The following is a 19,822-nucleotide window of genomic DNA, read 5'->3' as shown; positions in this document are numbered from 1 at the left end:
ATGAGTAGGTGTGTCCAAACTTTTGACCGGTAGTGTATATATTTTCTGAACTTTTTATATCTCCTAGAAATAGTACAAACACTTGACACCAAAACCTTGTTGGGCCAAGAAACATGGGGCATTAGGGGGTCTGTTTTTCCATTCATTAATGTGTTATTTAATGTGTTTCTCTGGGCTATAGTAGTAAAGGCCAAATTCAATAATTTTATCAAATCATTATTTTCTATATTTTTTTATACCTACATTGGTCCTAAAATGTTAAATCAATAAGATTAATGATCCATCGTATGACTATCTTAAAACTATTCCATATGTCAACTTAGTTGTTTTCATTTTATTCGCTGTTGTTTTTGTGGTTTTAGTTATAGTTTTAGTAGTTGTTGTTGTTGTTGTTGTTGTAGTTGTTGTGGTTGTGGTAGATGCTGTTGTGGTTGTGGTAGATGTTGTTGTTGTAGTTGTTGTGGTTGTGGTAGATGTTGTTGTTGTTGTGGTTGTGGTAGATGTTGTTGTGGTTGTGGTAGATGTTGTTGTTGTAGTTGTGGTTGTGGTAGATGTTGTTGTTGTGGTTGTGGTAGATGTTGTTGTAGTTGTGGTTGTGGTAGATGTTGTTGTTGTTGTTGTGGTTGTGGTAGATGTTGTTGTTGTTGTTGTTGTTGTAGTAGTTGTTGTGGTAGATGTTGTTGTTGTGGTTGTGGTAGATGTTGTTGTTGTGGTTGTGGTAGATGTTGTTGTAGTTGTGGTTGTGGTAGATGTTGTTGTTGTTGTTGTAGTTGTTGTTGTGGTAGATGTTGTTGTTGTGGTTGTTGTGGTTGTGGTAGATGTTGTTGTGGTTGTGGTAGATGTTGTTGTGGTAGATGTTGTTGTTGTGGTTGTGGTAGATGTTGTTGTTGTGGTTGTGGTTGTGGTAGATGTTGTTGTAGTTGTGGTTGTGGTAGATGTTGTCGTTGTTGTTGTGGTTGTGTTAGATGTTGTTGTTGTTGTTGTGGTTGTGGTAGATGTTGTTGTTGTGGTTGTGGTAGATGTTGTTGTTGTTGTTGTTGTTGTTGTTGTTGTTGTTGCTGTAGTTGTTGTGGTTGTGGTTGTGGTAGATGTTGTTGTTGTGGTTGTGGTAGATGTTGTTGTTGTTGTTGTTGTTGTTGTTGTTGTTGTTGTTGTTGTTGTTGTAGTTGTGGTTGTGGTAGATGTTGTTGTTGTGGTTGTGGTAGATGTTGTTGTAGTTGTGGTTGTGGTAGATGTTGTTGTTGTTGTTGTAGTTGTTGTGGTTGTTGTTGTAGATGTTGTTGTTGTGGTTGTGGTAGATGTTGTTGTTGTGGTTGTGGTAGATGTTGTTGTTGTTGTTGTTGTTGCTGTAGTTGTTGTGGTTGTGGTTGTGGTAGATGTTGTTGTTGTGGCTGTGGTAGATGTTGTTGTTGTTGTTGTTGTTGTTGTTGTTGTTGTTGTTGTTGTTGTTGTTGTTGTTGTTGTAGTTGTGGTTGTGGTAGATGTTGTTGTTGTGGTTGTGGTAGATGTTGTTGTTGTGGTTGTGGTAGATGTTGTTGTAGTTGTGGTTGTGGTAGATGTTGTTGTTGTAGTTGTGGTTGTGGTAGATGTTGTTGTTGTAGTTGTTGTGGTTGCGGTAGATGTTGTTGTTGTAGTTGTGGTTGTGGTAGATGTTGTTGTTGTTGTAGTTGTGGTTGTGGTAGATGTTGTTGTTGTGTTGTGGTTGTGGTAGATGTTATTGTTGTTGTTGTTGTAGTTCTTGTTGTTGTTGTAGTTGTTGCAGTAGTTATTGTAGTGTTGTTGTTGTTGTAGTTGTTGTTGTGGTTGTAGTTGTTGTTGTTGTGGTTGTGTTAGTTGTTGTTGTTGTTGTTGTTGTTGTTGTAGTTGTGGTTGTGGTAGATGTTGTTGTTGTTTTGTTGTTGTGGTTGTGGTTGTTGTTGTTGTTGTTGTTGTAGTTGTTTGTTGTTTTGTTGTAGTTCTTGTTGTTGTGCAGTTGTTGTTGTTGTTGTTGTTGTTGTTTGTTGCAGTTGTTGCAGTAGTTATTAAAGTAGTTGCAGTTGTTGTTGCAGCTGTTGTTGCAGCTGTTGTTGCAGCTGTTGTTGTACATTTACATTTACATTTAAGTCATTTAGCAGACGCTCTTATCCAGAGCGACTTACAAATTGGTGCATTCACCTTATGACATCCAGTGGGACAGTCACTTAACAATAGTGCATCTAAAACTTAGGGGGGTGAGAGGGATTACTTATCCTATCCTAGGTATTCCTTAAAGAGGTGGGGTTTCAGGTGTCTCCGGAAGGTGGTGATTGACTCCGCTGTCCTGGCGTCGTGAGGGAGTTTGTTCCACCATTGGGGGGCCAGGGCAGCGAACAGTTTTGACTGGGCTGAGCGGGAGCTGTACTTCCTCAGTGGTAGGGAGGCGAGCAGGCCAGAGGTGGATGAACGCAGTGCCCTTGTTTGGGTGTAGGGCCTGATCAGAGCCTGGAGGTACTGAGGTGCCGTTCCCCTCACAGCTCCGTAGGCAAGCACCATGGTCTTGTAGCGGATGCGAGCTTCAACTGGAAGCCAGTGGAGAGAACGGAGGAGCGGGGTGACGTGAGAGAACTTGGGAAGGTTGAACACCAGACGGGCTGCGGCGTTCTGGATGAGTTGAAGGGGTTTAATGGCACAGGCAGGGAGCCCAGCCAACAGCGAGTTGCAGTAATCCAGACGGGAGATGACAAGTGCCTGGATTAGGACCTGCGCAGCTTCCTGTGTGAGGCAGGGTCGTACTCTGCGGATGTTGTAGAGCATGAACCTACAGGAACGGTCCACCGCCTTGATGTTGGTTGAGAACGACAGGGTGTTGTCCAGGATCACGCCAAGGTTCTTGGCGCTCTGGGAGGAGGACACAATGGAGTTGTCAACCGTGATGGCGAGATCATGGAACGGGCAGTCCTTCCCCGGGAGGAAGAGCAGCTCCGTCTTGCCGAGGTTCAGCTTGAGGTGGTGATCCGTCATCCACACTGATATGTCTGCCAGACATGCAGAGATGCGATTCGCCACCTGGTCATCAGAAGGGGGAAAGGAGAAGATTAATTGTGTGTCGTCTGCATAGCAATGATAAGAGAGACCATGTGAGGTTATGACAGAGCCAAGTGACTTGGTGTATAGAGAGAATAGGAGAGGGCCAAGAACAGAGCCCTGGGGGACACCAGTGGTGAGAGCGCGTGGTGAGGAGACAGATTCTCGCCACGCCACCTGGTAGGAGCGACCTGTCAGGTAGGACGCAATCCAAGCGTGGGCCGCGCCGGAGATGCCCAACTCGGAGAGGGTGGAGAGGAGGATCTGATGGTTCACAGTATCGAAGGCAGCCGACAGATCTAGAAGGATGAGAGCAGAGGAGAGAGAGTTAGCTTTAGCAGTGCGGAGCGCCTCCGTGATACAGAGGAGAGCAGTCTCAGTTGAATGACTAGTCTTGAAACCTGACTGATTTGGATCAAGAAGGTCATTCAGAGAGAGATAGCGGGAGAGCTGGCCAAGGACGGCACATTCAAGAGTTTTGGAGAGAAAAGAAAGAAGGGATACTGGTCTGTAATTGTTGACATCGGAGGGATCAAGTGTAGGTTTTTTCAGAAGGGGTGCAACTCTCGCTCTCTTGAAGACGGAAGGGACGTAGCCAGCGGTCAGGGATGAGTTGATGAGCGAGGTGAGGTAAGGGAGAAGGTCTCCGGAAATGGTCTGGAGAAGAGAGGAGGGGATAGGGTCAAGCGGGCAGGTTGTTGGGCGGCCGGCCGTCACAAGACGCGAGATTTCATCTGAGAGAGAGGGGAGAAAGAGGTCAGAGCACAGGGTAGGGCAGTGTGAGCAGAACCAGCGGTGTCGTTTGACTTAGCAAACGAGGATCGGATGTCGTCGACCTTCTTTTCAAAATGGTTGACGAAGTCATCTGCAGAGAGGAGGAGGGGGGGGGGCGGAGGATTCAGGAGGGAGGAAAAGGTGGCAAAGAGCTTCCTAGGGTTAGAGGCAGATGCTTGGAATTTAGCGTGGTAGAAAGTGGCTTTAGCAGCAGAGACAGAGGAGGAAAATGTAGAGAGGAGGGAGTGAAAGGATGCCAGGTCCGCAGGGAGGCGAGTTTTCCTCCATTTCCGCTCGGCTGCCCGGAGCCCTGTTCTGTGAGCTCGCAATGAGTCATCGAGCCACGGAGCGGGAGGGAGGACCGAGCCGGCCTGGAGGATAGGGGACATAGAGAGTCAAGGGATGCAGAGAGGGAGGAGAGGAGGGTTGAGGAGGCAGAATCAGGAGATAGGTGGGAGAAGGTTTGAGCGGAGGGAAGAGATGATAGGATGGAAGAGGAGAGAGTAGCGGGGAGAGAGAGCGAAGGTTGGGACGGCGCGATACCATCCGAGTAGGGGCAGTGTGGGAGGTGTTGGATGAGAGCGAGAGGGAAAAGGATACAAGGCAGTGGTCGGAGACTTGGAGGAGTTGCAATGAGGTTAGTGGAGGAACAGCATCTAGTAAAGATGAGGTCGAGCGTATTGCCTGCCTTGTGAGTAGGGGGGAAGGTGAGAGGGTGAGGTCAAAAGAGGAGAGGAGTGGAAAGAAGGAGGCAGAGAGGAAAGAGTCAAAGGTAGACGTGGGGAGGTTAAAGTCGCCCAGAACTGTGAGAGGTGAGCCGTCCTCAGGAAAGGAGCTTATCAAGGCATCAAGCTCATTGATGAACTCTCCGAGGAACCTGGAGGGCGATAAATGATAAGGATGTTAAGCTTGAAAGGGCTAGTAACTGTGACAGCATGGAATTCAAAGGAGGCGATAGACAGATGGGTAAGGGGGAGAAAGAGAGAATGACCACTTGGGAGAGATGAGGATCCCGGTGCCACCACCCCGCTGACCAGACGCTCTCGGGTGTGCGAGAACACGTGGGCGGACGAAGAGAGAGCAGTAGGAGTAGCAGTGTTGTCTGTGGTGATCCATGTTTCCGTCAGTGCCAAGAAGTCGAGGGACTGGAGGGAGGCATAGGCTGAGATGAACTCTGCCTTGTTGACCGCAGATTGGCAGTTCCAGAGGCTACCGGAGACCTGGATCTCCACGTGGGTCGTGCGCTGGGACCACCAGAGTAGGGTGGCGCGGCCACGCGGTGAGGAGCGTTTGTATGGTCTGTGCAGAGAGGAGAGAACAGGGATAAACAGACACATAGTTGACAGGCTACAGAAGAGGCTACGCTAATGCAAAGGAGATTGGAATGACAAGTGGACTACACGTCTCGAATGTTCAGAAAGTTAAGCTACGTAGCAAGAATCTTATTGACTAAAATGATTAAAATGATACAGTACTGCTGAAGTAGGCCAGCTGGCAGTGGGTGCGTTGTTGACACTACACTAATCAAGTCGTTCCGTTGAGTGTAATAGTTTCTGCAGTGTTGCTATTCGGGGGCTAGCTAGCTAGCAGTGTTGTTTACGTTACGTGCGTTAAAGAACGACAATAGCTGGCTAGCGAACCTAGAAAATCGCTCTAGACTACACAATTATCTTTGATACAAAGACGGCTATGTAGCTAGCTACGATCAAACAAATCAAACCGTTGTACTGTAATGAAATGAAGTGAAAATGTGATACTACCTGTGAATGCGACCGGGTAGTTGAGTTCTATACAGAAGACATTGGCTAGCGTTGGCTAGCTAGCAGAGTCACCTACGTTAAGGACGACAAATAGCTGGCTAGCTAACCTCGGTAAATTAAGATAATCACTCTAAGACTACACACTCTAAACCTAAACAACACAATTATCTTGGATACGATGATACGAAGACAGCAAAGGCAGCTATGTAGCTAGCTAACACTACACTAATCAAGTCGTTCAGTTGAGTGTAATAGTTTCTCCAGTGCAGCTAATCAGTGGACGTTAGCTAGCTTGCTAGTGAAGACTACGTTAGGACGGCGAAATACGATAATTACGCAATTATCTTTGATACAAAGACGGCTATGTAGCTAGCTGAGAAGAAATTGCTAAGATTAGACAAATCAAACCGTTGTGATATTTGTTGTTGTTGTAGTTGTAGTTGTGTTGTAGTTGTGGTTGTGGTTGTTGTTGTTGTTGTGGTTGTGGTAGATGTTGTTGTGGTTGTGGTAGATGTTGTTGTTGTTGTAGTTGTGGTTGTGGTAGATGTTGTTGTTGTAGTTGTGGTAGATGTTGTTGTAGTAGTTGTTGTGGTTGTGGTAGATGTTGTTGTTGGTTGTGGTAGATGTTGTTGTTGTTGTGGTAGATGCTGTTGTAGTTGTGGTAGATGCTGTTGTAGTTGTTGTTGTGGTTGTGGTAGATGTTGTTGTTGTTGTTGTGGTAGATGTTGTTGTTGTTGTGGTAGATGCTGTTGTAGTTGTTGTTGTGGTTGTGGTAGATGTTGTTGTAGTTGTGGTAGATGTTGTTGTTGTTGTGGTAGATGCTGTTGTAGTTGTTGTTGTGGTTGTGGTAGATGTTGTTGTTGTTGTTGTGGTAGATGTTGTTGTTGTTGTGGTTGTGGTAGATGTTGTTGTTGTTGTTGTGGTAGATGCTGTTGTGGTTGTGGTAGATGTTGTTGTTGTGGTAGATGTTGTTGTTGTTGTGGTAGATGTTGTTGTTGTTGTGGTAGATGCTGTTGTAGTTGTTGTTGTGGTTGTGGTAGATGTTGTTGTTGTTGTTGTGGTAGATGTTGTTGTTGTTGTGATAGATGTTGTTGTTGTTGTGGTAGATGCTGTTGTAGTTGTTGTTGTGGTTGTGGTAGATGTTGTTGTTGTTGTTGTGGTAGATGTTGTTGTTGTTGTGGTAGATGCTGTTGTAGTTGTTGTTGTGGTTGTGGTAGATGTTGTTGTAGTTGTGGTTGTGGTTGTGGTTGTGGTTGTGGTTGTGGTTGTGGTTGTGGTAGATGTTGTTGTTGTGGTTGTGGTTGTGGTAGATGTTATTGTTGTTTTGTTGTAGTTCTTGTTGTTGTTGCAGTTGTTGCAGTAGTTATTGAAGTAGTTGCAGCTGTTGTTGCAGCTGTTGTTGTTGTTGTAGTTGTGGTAGATGTTATTGTTGTTTTGTTGTAGTTCTTGTTGTTGTTGCAGCTGTTGTTGCGGCTGTTGTTGTAGTTGTGGTTGTGGTTGTTGTTGTTGTTGTAGTTGTGGTTGTGGTAGTTGTTGTTGTTGTAGTTGTGGTAGATGTTATTGTTGTTTTGTTGTAGTTCTTGTTGTTGTTGCAGTTGTTGCAGTAGTTATTGTAGTAGTTGCAGTTGTTGTTGCAGCTGTTGTTGCAACTGTTGTTGCAGTAGTTGCTGTAGAAGTTGTAGGTTGTTGTAGTTGTTGTTGTAGTTATTGTTGTTGTTGTAGTTGTGGTTGTGGTAGATGTTGTAGTTGTGGTTGTGGTTGTTGTTGTTGTGGTTGTTGTTGTTGTTTTGTTGTAGTTGTTGTTGTTTTGTTGTAGTTCTTGTTGTTGTTGCAGTTGTTGCAGTAGTTATTGTAGTAGTTGCAGTTGTTGTTGCAGCTGTTGTTGCAGTAGTTGCTGTAGAAGTTGTAGGTTGTTGTAGTTGTTGTTGTAGTTATTGTTGTAGTAGTTGATGTTGTTATAGTTGATGTTACTGTAGTTGTAGTTGTTGTAGTTGTGGTTGTTGAAGCTGTGGTAGTTGTTGTGGTTGTATATGTAGTTGTTGTAGTTGTTGCTGTTGTTGTAATAATTATTGTTGTTGTAGTTGTAGTTGTTGCTGTTGTTGTTGTAGTAATTATTGTTGTTGTTGTTGTAGTTGTTGTTGCTGTTGTTGTAGTAATTATTGTTGTTGTTGTTGTAGTAATTATTGTTGTTGTTGTTGTAGTTGTTGTTGCTGTTGTTGTAGTAATTATTGTTGTTGTTGTTGTAGTTGTTGTTGCTGTTGTTGTAGTAATTATTGTTGTTGTTGTTGTAGTTGTTGTTGCTGTTGTTGTAGTAATTATTGTTGTTGGTGTTGTAGTAGTAATTATTGTTGTTGTTGTAGTAATTATTGTTGTTGTTGTAGTAATTATTGTTGTTGTTGTATTAGTTGTTGTAGTTGTTGCATACCTCTACATTGAGTCAGGTCTACAGTCTATAGAAGAAACCAGAAATGATCTTTGTTTTTGTCGCCAGATCCGTTCTTTCTAAACATGTTTTGTATTGAGTCTCCTTCACTTACTGGAGTTGTGCGTTCTTTGGAAATTAAGTGATTGTCGACTAGCAAGGACATGATGTTCCGATATCCTGAGTTGTATTTATCCTGTGTCCTATGAGAGATTGATCTCACACCCCCTCGCTCCTCTCTCTACACACACACACAAGCATGCACGCACACACACGCTCACGCAAGCACACACGCAAGCACACACACACACACACACACACACACACACACACACACACACACACACACACACACACACACACACACACACACACACACACACACACACACACACACACACACACACACACACACACACACACACACACACACACACACACACACACACACTCCTCTCAACAGGCTGCATCTATCACTGTATAGACTATATAAATATTGACCCTTGAAATTGATTCCTGACTGGAACAGAGGTGAGCGGTACGGTGTCATATTTGGGTCCGTCTGCCAAAAGACGCTGTCCCAAATGGAACCCTATTATGTATAGAGTGCACTACTTCTGACCTGAGACTTATAGGTAGTGTGCAAAAAAAAAAGTTGTGAACTAGGGAATAGGGAATAAGATGCCATTTGGATAAAAACATGCTCATGTTGTTCCTGTCTAGAATTAGACTGGTTCTCTGCAGGCACAACTTTAAGTGTGTGTGTGTGTGTGTGTGTGTTTACAATGGGACAGGTTCTTTGTAGGCTAAATAGGTTACAACCAGGAAGGATTAGTTTTTTAAAAAAAAATGTGTCTGTTTAATTCTCCTACCATCCTTCCTCTAGTTCTCTTCCATCAATCATTCTCTCCCCCCTCTCTCCCCTACCCTCTCTCTCCCCCTCTCCCCCCCTCTCTCCCCCTCTCTCTCTCCCCTCTCTCTCTCTGTTTCTCTCCCCCTCGCTCTCTCTCCCTCTCTCTCTCTGTTTCTCTCCCCTCTCTCTCCCCCTCTCTCTCTCCCTCTCTCTCTCTGTTTCTCTCCCCCTCGCTCTCTCTCCCTCTCTCACCCTCCCTCTCTCCCCCTCGCTCTCTCTCCCCCTTACTCTCTCTCTGTTTCTCTCCCTCTCTCTCTTCCTCTCTCTCCCCCCTCTCTCCCTCTCTCTCTCTGTTCTCCCCCCTCTCTCTCTCCCCTCTCCCTCTCTCTCTCTCCCCTCTCTCGCTCCCTCTCTCTCTCTGTTTCACTCCCCCTCTCTCTCCCTCTCTCTCTCCCCCCTCTCTCCCTCTCTCTCCCTCTCTCTCTGTTCCTCTCCCCCTCTCTCTCTCCCTCCTCCCTCTCTCTCCCTCTCTCGCCCCCTCTCTCTCCCTCCCCCTCTCTCTGTTTCACTCCCCCTCTCTCCCTCTCTCCCTCTCTCTCACCTCTCTCTCCCTCTCTCCCCCTCTTTCTCTCACCTCTCTCTCTCTCCTCTCTCTCCCCCTCTTTCTCTCTCTCCCTCTCTCTCTCCCCTCTCTCTCTCTCTCGCTGTTTCTCCCTCCCTCGCTCTCTTTCCCCTTCTCTCGCACTAAATCACAAACTCACACAGCTCACCTCCCTATCTCTGTGTGTGTGTGTGTGTGTGTGTGTGTGTGTGTGTGTGTGTGTGTGTGTGTGTGTGTGTGTGTGTGTGTGTGTGTGTGTGTGTGTGCAATATACAGTTTATACCATATTTCGATATATCGCCGATATTATTTCCCAAAAAATATGCACATACAAATGTTTGGTTGAGGGAAACCCTCGCTTCGCAGTGGCTCGGGGGTACATGCTACACCATTGCTTATAGCTATAAGAAATCTAATCACATCCAGCTCAGGGCTCCAGCTATGTATTTGGTTTGCTACCTTTCAGGCTAAGTGGCTCGAAGTCAAGATCAAACTTCTTGGTTATGGCAGAGATATTCAACCTCCCCCTGGATCAAGATCCCTGTTAAATAAATAATGTTATATACATTCAGTAATATCACTAGCTACTTTAAACAATTATCTATATATGCATATACATTATCTCATATGGAATATGAATACATATATCCTTATGTACATATTCTTTATCCCCACTGTACTCTACATCATCGACTGCATCCTTATGTAATACATGTATCACAAGCCACTTTAACTATGCCACTTTGTTTACTTTGTCTACATACTCATCTCATATGTATATACTGTACTCGATACCATCTACTGTATGCTGCTCTGTACCATGACTCATTCATATATCCTTATGTACATATTCTTTATCCCCTTACACTGTGTATTAGACAGTAGTTTTGGAATTGTTAGTTAGATTACTTGTTGGTTCTTACTGCATTATCGGAACTAGAAGCACAAGCATTTCGCTACCCTCGCATTAACATCTGCTAACCATGTGTATGTGACAAATAAAATTTGATTTGATTTGATTTGGATGATAGCGGGGTGAACAGGCCGTGGCTCGGGTGGTTGTTGTCCTTGATGATCTTTATGGCCTTCCTGTAACATCGGGTGGTGTAGGTGTCCTGGAGGGCAGGTAGTTTCCCCCCGGTGATGCGTTGTGCAGACCTCACTACCCTCTGGAGAGCCTTACGGTTGTGGGCGGAGCTGTTGCCGTACCAGGCGGTGATACAGCCCGCCAGGATGCTCTCGATTGTGCATCTGTGTGTGTGTGTGTGCACCATAGGTATGTTTGTGTGCATCTTTCCATGCATGTGTGTCTGTCTGTATGTGAGGATTCTTTCAAATTCCTGTTTTTGTATATTTTGTCAACACTGCTTCCGTGAGAAACATTATCCCTGTGGTAAACTGATGTTACATATCTAACAGAGGTTTACTGCCATCATCTAACAGCATTACTATGGTTCCCAGTTTCTGTTTCCTGTGTTGTCTGATTGGGTAAATTAACATTTTTGATATAAGTTTGCGTACTGTTAATCATAGAAAATACAGAAAATCTGATATGAGTGTTATAGTAATTTGAATATTGCTATGTATTCAAATAAGATGGATGATGATCCAGTGATTATTATAGTAAACAGAAACATTTTGTAAATAATTTGTTTTTCTTCATCAACAGGAAGCAGTTATTTAGAGAAGTGTTTTGCTGTCACAGCAACTATCACCGTGGAGACCTGGCACTTCGCACTGTTACCAAGGGTGATGAGTTAATTATTCATTCTCACCCAATCCTCTGTCTGCAACAAGGTGTGAAGAGGCGCCATAGTCATGGAGACCGAACCCAAACCAACCAGCTAACTAGTTTATCAATGGGGGTTTATTTAACTTCTCTACTCTACTTCTCTTCTCTACTTCTCTTCTCTACTTCTCTTCTCTACTTCTCTACTCTACTTCTCTTCTCTACTTCTCTACTCTACTTCTCTTCTCTACTTCTCTACTCTACTTCTCTTCTCTACTTCTCTTCTCTACTTCTCTTCTCTACTTCTCTACACTACTTCTCTACTTCTCTTCTCTACTTCTCTACTTCTCTTCTCTACTTCTCTTCTCTACTTCTCTACTCTACTTCTCTACTCTACTTCTCTACTCTACTTCTCTTCTTCTCTACTTCTCTTCACTACTTCTCTTCTCTACTTCTCTTCACTACTTCTCTTCTCTACTTCTCTTCACTACTTCTCTTCACTACTTCTCTACTCTACTTCTCTTCTCTACTCTACTTCTCTTCACTACTTCTCTTCACTACTTCTCTTCTCTACTTCTCTTCACCACTTCTCTTCACTACTTCTCTACTCTACTTCTCTTCTCTACTCTACTTCTCTTCACTACTTCTCTTCTCTACTTCTCTTCACTACTTCTCTTCACTACTTCTCTACTCTACTTCTCTTCTCTACTCTACTTCTCTTCTCTACTTCTCTTCACTACTTCTCTTCTCTACTTCTCTTCACTACTTCTCTTCTCTACTTCTCTTCACTACTTATCTTCTCTACTTCTCTTCACTACTTCTCTTCTCTACTTCTCTTCACTACTTCTCTTCACTACTTCTCTACTCTACTTCTCTTCTCTACTCTACTTCTCTTCTCTACTTCTCTTCACTACTTCTCTTCTCTACTTCTCTTCACTACTTCTCTTCTCTACTTCTCTTCACTACTTCTCTTCTCTACTTCTCTTCACTACTTCTCTTCACTACTTCTCTACTCTACTTCTCTTCTCTACTCTACTTCTCTTCACTACTTCTCTTCTCTACTTCTCTTCACTACTTCTCTTCACTACTTCTCTACTCTACTTCTCTTCTCTACTCTACTTCTCTTCTCTACTTCTCTTCACTACTTCTCTTCTCTACTTCTCTTCACTACTTCTCTTCTCTACTTCTCTACTCTACTTCTCTTCTCTTCTCTACATCTCTTCTCTACTTCTCTTCTCTATTCTACTTCTCTACTTCTCTTCTCTTCTCTACATCTCTTCTCTACTTCTCTTCTCTACTCTACTTCTCTACTTTCTTCTCTTCTCTACATCTCTTCTCTACTTCTCTTCTCTACTCTACTTCTCTACTTCTCTTCTCTTCTCTACATCTCTCCTCTACTTCTCTCCTCTACTTATGTTCTCTTCTTCTCTTCTCTACTTCTTGTCTTTTCTTCTATGTACCTTTACTCTTGTCTTGTCTTCTTTTCTCCTCTCCTCTTCCCGCTTCTTTCTCCCCTCTCTCTTCCACTTCATCCTGTTCTCCACACTTTTCTCTGTACTTTCCCCCTCTTCCTCCTCTCCTCCCTTCTCACTCTATCCCCCTCTCCCTCCCCTCCTCCCCTCTTGCTCTATCCCACTCTCCCTCTTCTCCTTCTCGCTTTATTCCCCCTCTCCCTTCCCTCCTCTTTTCCCTCCCCATTCCCTACATTCTCCCTCCTCTTCTCCCCTCCTTCCATCTCCCCTCCTGTCTTTCCCCACCTTTTATCCCCTTCTCTCCTCTCCCCACATTTGTCCCCTCCTATCCCTCCCCTCCTATTTTCTATTATCCCCTTCTTCTCCCTCCCCTACTTTAACTCCTCTCCTCTCCTCTCCTCTCCTCTCCTCTCCTCTCTCTCCCTCTCCTCTCCTCTCCTCTCCTCTCCTCTCCTCTCCTCTCCTCTCCTCTCCTCTCCTCTCCTCTCCTCTCCTCTCCTCTCCTCTCCTCTCCTCTCCTCTCCTCTCCTCTCCTCTCCTCCCCTGACTCTAGCCCAGGGCACCCCAATCACTCTACATGCTAATCAGCTCAACACACACACACACACACAAAACACACACAACTCGTTAAATATGCACCTTCCTCATTGACATACAAATTCAGTTAACTACCCTGCTCTGCAAAACGAGGAAAACAAATATTTTAAATTATGTTTTTGTTTGTGCAAATCCAATTTTATTTGTCACATACTCCGAATACAACAGGTCTAGACTTTACCGTGAAATGCTTACTCGGAAATGCACATGCTTCGTTTCAAAGTTATGTCCGAGTGTTGGAGTGTGCCACTTACTTTTCATATATTAGAATATCAAGAAAATGGTGCCAATGGTCTTTTTTGGTTAATATAAGGGATTTGAAATTATCTCTGCTTTTAATGTTTATACTTAACTATATTTTAGCAATACTATTTACTTTTTATACTTAAGTATATTTAAAACCAAATAATTTTAGACTTTTACTGAAGTAATATTTTTCTGGGTGACTCACTTTCACTTGAGTCATTTTCTATTAAGGTATCTTTACTTTTATTCAAGCATGACAATTGGGTACTTTTTCCACCACTGTAAGAGGCATTGGTAAACGTACTCCAGCTCAGCTTCACAACTGTGTTGGTGTGTTTGGACCATAGTGATGTGGGCACTAAGGAACATGAAGCTCTCAACCTAAATCCACTATAACCCCGCCGATGTGAATAGGGGCGTGCTCAGCCCTCCATTTCCTGTTGTCAACCATCAGGGCCATTATAATGCTTGATGTTGGAGGAGAGGCTGTTGTCCCGGCATCGCAGTGCCAGGTATCTGACCTCCTCCCTAAAGTCTGTCTCATCGTCATCCGTGATCGGGCTTACCACCGTTGTGTCGTCGGAAAACTTGCGTTGGAGTCGAACGTGACCAGTCGTGGATGAACAGGCAGTACAGGAGGGGGACTAAGCACACACCCCTGAGGGGCTCCCGTGTTGAGGGTCAGCGTGGCGGATGTGTTCTCGCCAGCCCTCACCAGCTGGGGGCGGCACGTCAGAAGGTACAGGATGCAGTTGCAGAGGGAGGTGTTCCGTCCCAGGGTCGTGACCTTAGTGATGAACTGAAGTCAATGGCGTAGGAAAGGGAAGTGTGGAGTCCAATAGAGCGTGTTGATGTGAGCATTTCATGGCTAGAGATATGAGTGATACGGTTTGGTAGTCATTTAGACAGTTTACCTTGGTGTTCTTGTGTACAGGGACTATGGTGGATGGCTTGAAACATGTACGTATTACAGACTGGGTCAGGGAGAGGTTGAAAATGTCAGTGAAGACATTTGCCTGCTAGTCAACGCATGCTCTGAGTATACGCCCTGGTAATCCATCTGAATGTTAACCTGTTTAACCTCTCTGAACCACCCATACCGGATCTGGGATAATTGTCATCAGCAACGCTGAATAGCATAGCGCCACAGTCAAATAATATTACTAGAAAATATTCATATTCATGAAATATAGGAAAACACAGCTTAGCCTTTTGTTAATCCACCTGTCGTCTCAGATTTTGAAATGATGCTTTACAGCGAAAGCAATCCAAGCGTTTGTGTAAATGTATCGATCGCTCGACAAAACAATAAGTACACTTAACATCAGGTAACTTGGTCACGAGAATCAGAAAAGCAATCAAATTAACCGTTTACCTTTGATGATCTTCAGATGTTTTCATTCTAGAGACTCCCAGTTAGACAACAAATGTTCCTTTTCTTCCATAAAGATATTTTATATATCCAAATACCTCCGTTAGTTCGGTGCGTTATGCCCAGGAATCCACCGGAAAGAGCGGTCACGACAACGCAGACAAAAATTCCAAATTATATCCATAATGTCCACAGGAACATGTCAGACGTTTTTTATAATCAATCCTCAGGGTGTTTTTCAAATATCTATTCGATAATATATCAACCGGGACAGTTGGCTTTTCACTAGGACCGGGAGTAACAATGGCCGCCTTTCTCTTTTGCGCACAATTCACTCTGAGAGCCCCCACCCATCCACTTACGCAATGTGGTCGTTCATGCTCATTCTTCACAATAAAAGCCTGAAACTATGTCTGAAGACCGTTGACACCTTGGGGAAGCGATAATAAAAGGAATCTGGTTGATATCCCTTTAAATGGGAGGCTATGGAACATGGAGTTTTCAAAATAGAAGCCACTTCCTGGTTTTATTTTTCTCAGGGTTTCGCTAGCAATATCACTTCTGTTATACTCACAGACAATATTTTGACAGTTTTGGAAACTTTAGAGTGTTTTCTATCTGTCAATTATATGCATATTCTAGCATCTGGTCCGGAGAAATAGGCTGTTTACTTTGGGAACGTTATTTTTCCAAACATAAAAATAGTGCCCCCTAGCTTCAAGAGGATACAGGTCTTACTCACATTAGCTACAGAGAGCATGATCACACAGTCATCTGGAACAGTTGGTGCTCTCACACATGGTTCAGTGTTGCTTGCCTCGAAAAGAGCATAGAAGGCATTCAGCTCGCCTGGTAGGCTCGCGTAACTGGGCAGCTTTCGGGTGGGTTTCCCTTTGTAATCCGTGATAGTTAGCTAAGCACTGCCACATCCAAAAAGCATCAAAGCCAGAGTAGTAGGATTCGATCGTCCTGTATTGACGCTTTGCCTGTTTGATGTTTCGTCAGAGGGTGTAGCAGGATTTCTTCCAAGTGTCCGTTAGTGTTCCACTCAGAGGCCGATACGTAAAGCTTATTAAAGAGCAGTGAAGTTATCAAGAGCAGTGATACTACCAAGAGCAGTGATACTATCAAGAGCAGTGATACTATCAAGAGCAGTGATACTATCCAGAGCAGTGATACTATCCAGAGCAGTGATACTATCAAGAGCAGTGATACTATCCAGAGCAGTGATACTATCAAGAGTAGTGATACTATCCAGAGTAGTGATACTATCCAGAGCAGTGATACTATCCAGAGCAGTGAAGTTATCAAGAGCAGTGATAAAATCAAGAACAGTGATACTATCAATATTAGCATGAGTTTTGTCAACAAAAAGTACAACACCTGAAATATCGTATAGGTTTGGAATCGTGACATTATGTACTTTCAAGGAAAATGTGTCAGGTTTCTTGGCTCACACCCTGACTTTGAGAAAGGATTGCGTAAACAAATAGCTTAACAGACCGTATGACGCACCATGGCAACGTGAACTTGATTGGTGACCAGTCTGCTGTGTGAGGCAGTTCCTCTCTTCTCTGACTTGTTATCACTGTCACGACTTCTGCCGAAGTCGTTGCCTCTCCTTTTTCGGACGGAGCCTCTCCTTCTAGCCATCATTGATCCGTTTTTCATTTTCAATTGGTATTGTCTTGTCTTCCCACACATCAGTTTTCAATCCCATTCATTACCTGTTGTGTATTTAACCCTCTGTTTCCCCTGCTGTGTGAGGCAGTTCCTCTCATCTCTGACTTGTTATCACATAATGTACTGTCTGTTATTATGACAATCACACGCTAGCTGTTCATTAGAAAATAGGTTTTCTTATTGAAACCATCATGTAAATTACACTGTTATTTAATACAAAATAAATTGGCTATATATACTTAACATTAAAAATGCAACATGCAACAATTTCAAAATGTTACATGAGTTACAGTTCAGATTTTGTTTTTCATCTGTCAATTTTAAATTAAATAAATTCTATGGGCCCTAATCTATGGATTTCACATGACTGGGAATACAAATATGCATCTGTTGGTCACAGACACCAAAATAAAATTACAAAGGTAGAAGCGTGGATTAGAAAACCAGTCAGTATCTGGTGTGATCACCATTGTTCGTATTGACTTAACCCTCCTGCTGTGTTCCGGTCGAATCGGACTGATTTACAAGTTCTCTCTCTGAAAAATATAGTTCATTTAATGTGATTATGAGAATGTTCCATGACCTTGTCCACATCTGAACACATTTTAATGACATTTTGGGTGTTTTATGTAACTTTTGCACACTTCAATTAGTGTATGAAATTGAGTTCAGGCACATGTCCATTCATCAGGTGGACACACTTCCTCTCCCAGACCCCCACATGCATGTCTGTTTGAGCACACACACACCTCACCCCCCCTTCTTGGCTTCCATGGCAACCCAACGGAACCTTTCCCCAATAGAATCTTTCCCCAATAGAATCTTTCCCCAATAGAATCTTTCCCCAATAGAATCTTTCTCCAATAGAATCTTTCCCCAATAGAACCTTTCCCCAATAGAATCTTTCCCCAATAGAACCTTTCCCCAATAGAACCTTTCCCCAATAGAATATTTCCCCAATAGAATCTTTCCCCAATAGAATCTTTCCCCAATAGAAACTTTCCCCAATAGAATCTTTCCCAAATAGAATGTTTCCCCCACGAGAACCACACCTGTTGGCATTTTCACAAACAATCGCAACATTGTTTCAATACTATATAGAACTTTCCTCACAGCTCTGGTATGTAAAAGCTTTATTGCGGCCTTGCTCACAATTTATTCTGTGGCAGCACAATGACCAAACGATATATGTGTGTGAGGCTGTTGATCATACCTTCGATCATGACACATGTCCTTGTTAAACTTAGACACAAAGTAGTCTGTGATAAAAAGCACAATGTGTTTTCATCTGAGTATTTGTTATAGTATTTTTATATATATATATTTATAACTATATTTGGGCACCAAATTTGAGAGAAATAAGTTATTTTCCGCGTATTGACTTTTTGGCCCCAGTTAAGTGTTTGCACATAAGTAGCTAGCACAGATGACTTGTGAGCTACCTGGCTAGGCTAACTACTTTGCTGGCTATATAGAGCCTCACTTAGCTAGCCTGCTAGCATTATCCAAGTGAGCATGAGATGAAGACAGAGCTATAATAATAATAATATAATAATAACAATGGTCCTTCTGTAGCTCAGTTGGTAGAGCATGGTGCTTGTAACACCAGGGTAGTGGGTTCGATCCCCGGGACCACCCATACGTAGAATGTATGCACACATGACTGTAAGTCGCTTTGGATAAAAGCGTCTGCTAAATGGCATATATTATTGTAAGACAGAGCTGATTGCTTGGTGATGTTTTTGGATTATTTACTTATTCCAATACGCTGTCGCTGGCTGTGGTAAGCTACTCATCGCCAAACCACCATGCCCACTCTCACGTCGTAACTTACTGAATCATAAATGATGTTGAATGAGCAGCTCATAGGGCATCCTCTTCAGGCAACCATTTGTTTTTATGAACGCAAATGAGCAGACATATTTGTTCATTCTACTTATATAATATCAGCATTTGGTGGAATTAAGAACGATACAAATATTTCTGTGAAAGGCTAATATCCATCGGTTAACTGATTTACCGGTCGGGCGCTACCTGTAATCCCTGGCTTCTGGTTGGACGACGTCATCGCTGCACTTACTGATGAAGCCAGTGACTGATGTGGTGTACTCTTCAATGCCATTGGATGAATCCCACAACATTTCCTCCACACACAGTGACGCATAAAGAGCTCTCCCTGACACTCCGTTTGGCAAATCTGACCATAACTCTGCCCTCTTGATTCCTGCTTACAAGCAAACACTCAAACAGGAAGTGCCAGTGACGCGCTCAATATGGAAACGGTTCCAATGAAGCGGATGCTAAGCTAAAGGACTGTTTCGCGAGCACAGACTGGAATATGATTTTAGCCTCTAGTTGCGCAGGTGACATGCTGGTAGAAATGAGGTAAAACGGATTTCATTAAAATCACTGGCCACTAGGAGCGCCACCTCTGTGTGAGCGTTTTCTTGTTTGCTTATGGCCCTATACAGCTTGTTGAGTGCCGTCTTGGTGCCAGCATCGGTTAGTGGTGGTAAATAGACTGCTATGAAAAAATGTTTTAAAGTGTCTTGGTAAATATTATGGTCTACAGCTTATCGTGAGATATTCCAACTCAGTGCAAACAGAACTAGATGTATATTTTCCATGTCCTTGTTCAGCCATGACTCGGGACAAACAGAGGATATTACAGTTCTTCAGATTACGCTGATAGTGTCGACCGGTCCGGTTTATTCTCCAGTGATTGCACGTTCGCCAATAGAACGGAAGGTAGAGGTGGTTTATCCACTCAATGACGTCGCCGGGTATCTATAACGTCGCCCTCTTCCTTTTTATAGAGGGTCGGGGATTTGGTCCATGGCGAGCAGTATGTCCTTCGCCACGACTCATTAAAGTAGAAATCCTCATCCAAATCGAGTTTAGTGATCGCTGTTCTGATCTACAGAAACTCTTTTATGTCACAGGAAACAAAAAAACACACAAAAAAATGGTGGTGTTTTTGTTTCTGCATGTTACCTTCCTCTCCTTATGTTAGATATAGAAGAATGTTACCTTCCTCTCGTTATGTTAGATATAGAAGAATGTTACCTTCCTCTCCTTATGTTAGATATAGAAGAATGTTACCTTCCTCTCCTTATGTTAGATATAGAAGAATGTTACCTTCCTCTCCTTATGTTAGATATAGAAGAATGTTACCTTCCTCTCCTTATGTTAGATATAGAAGAATGTTACCTTCCTCTCCTTATGTTAGATATAGAAGAATGTTACCTTCCTCTCCTTATGTTAGATATAG

General features: G+C 43.3%; 1 pseudogene; it reads right to left on the bottom strand.

Annotated features, from left to right (window-relative positions):
• Window positions 1-18,619, bottom strand: part of LOC124012280 — a 29,422-nt pseudogene extending 10,803 nt beyond the window's left edge.
• Window positions 18,620-19,822: the final 1,203 nt, after the last annotated feature.

The sequence above is a fragment of the Oncorhynchus gorbuscha genome, linkage group LG24 (genome assembly GCF_021184085.1).
Source record: "Oncorhynchus gorbuscha isolate QuinsamMale2020 ecotype Even-year linkage group LG24, OgorEven_v1.0, whole genome shotgun sequence".
NCBI lineage: Eukaryota > Metazoa > Chordata > Actinopteri > Salmoniformes > Salmonidae > Oncorhynchus > Oncorhynchus gorbuscha.
Note: the sequence above shows the minus strand (reverse complement) of the source record. Positions and strands in the feature narration are given on the sequence as shown.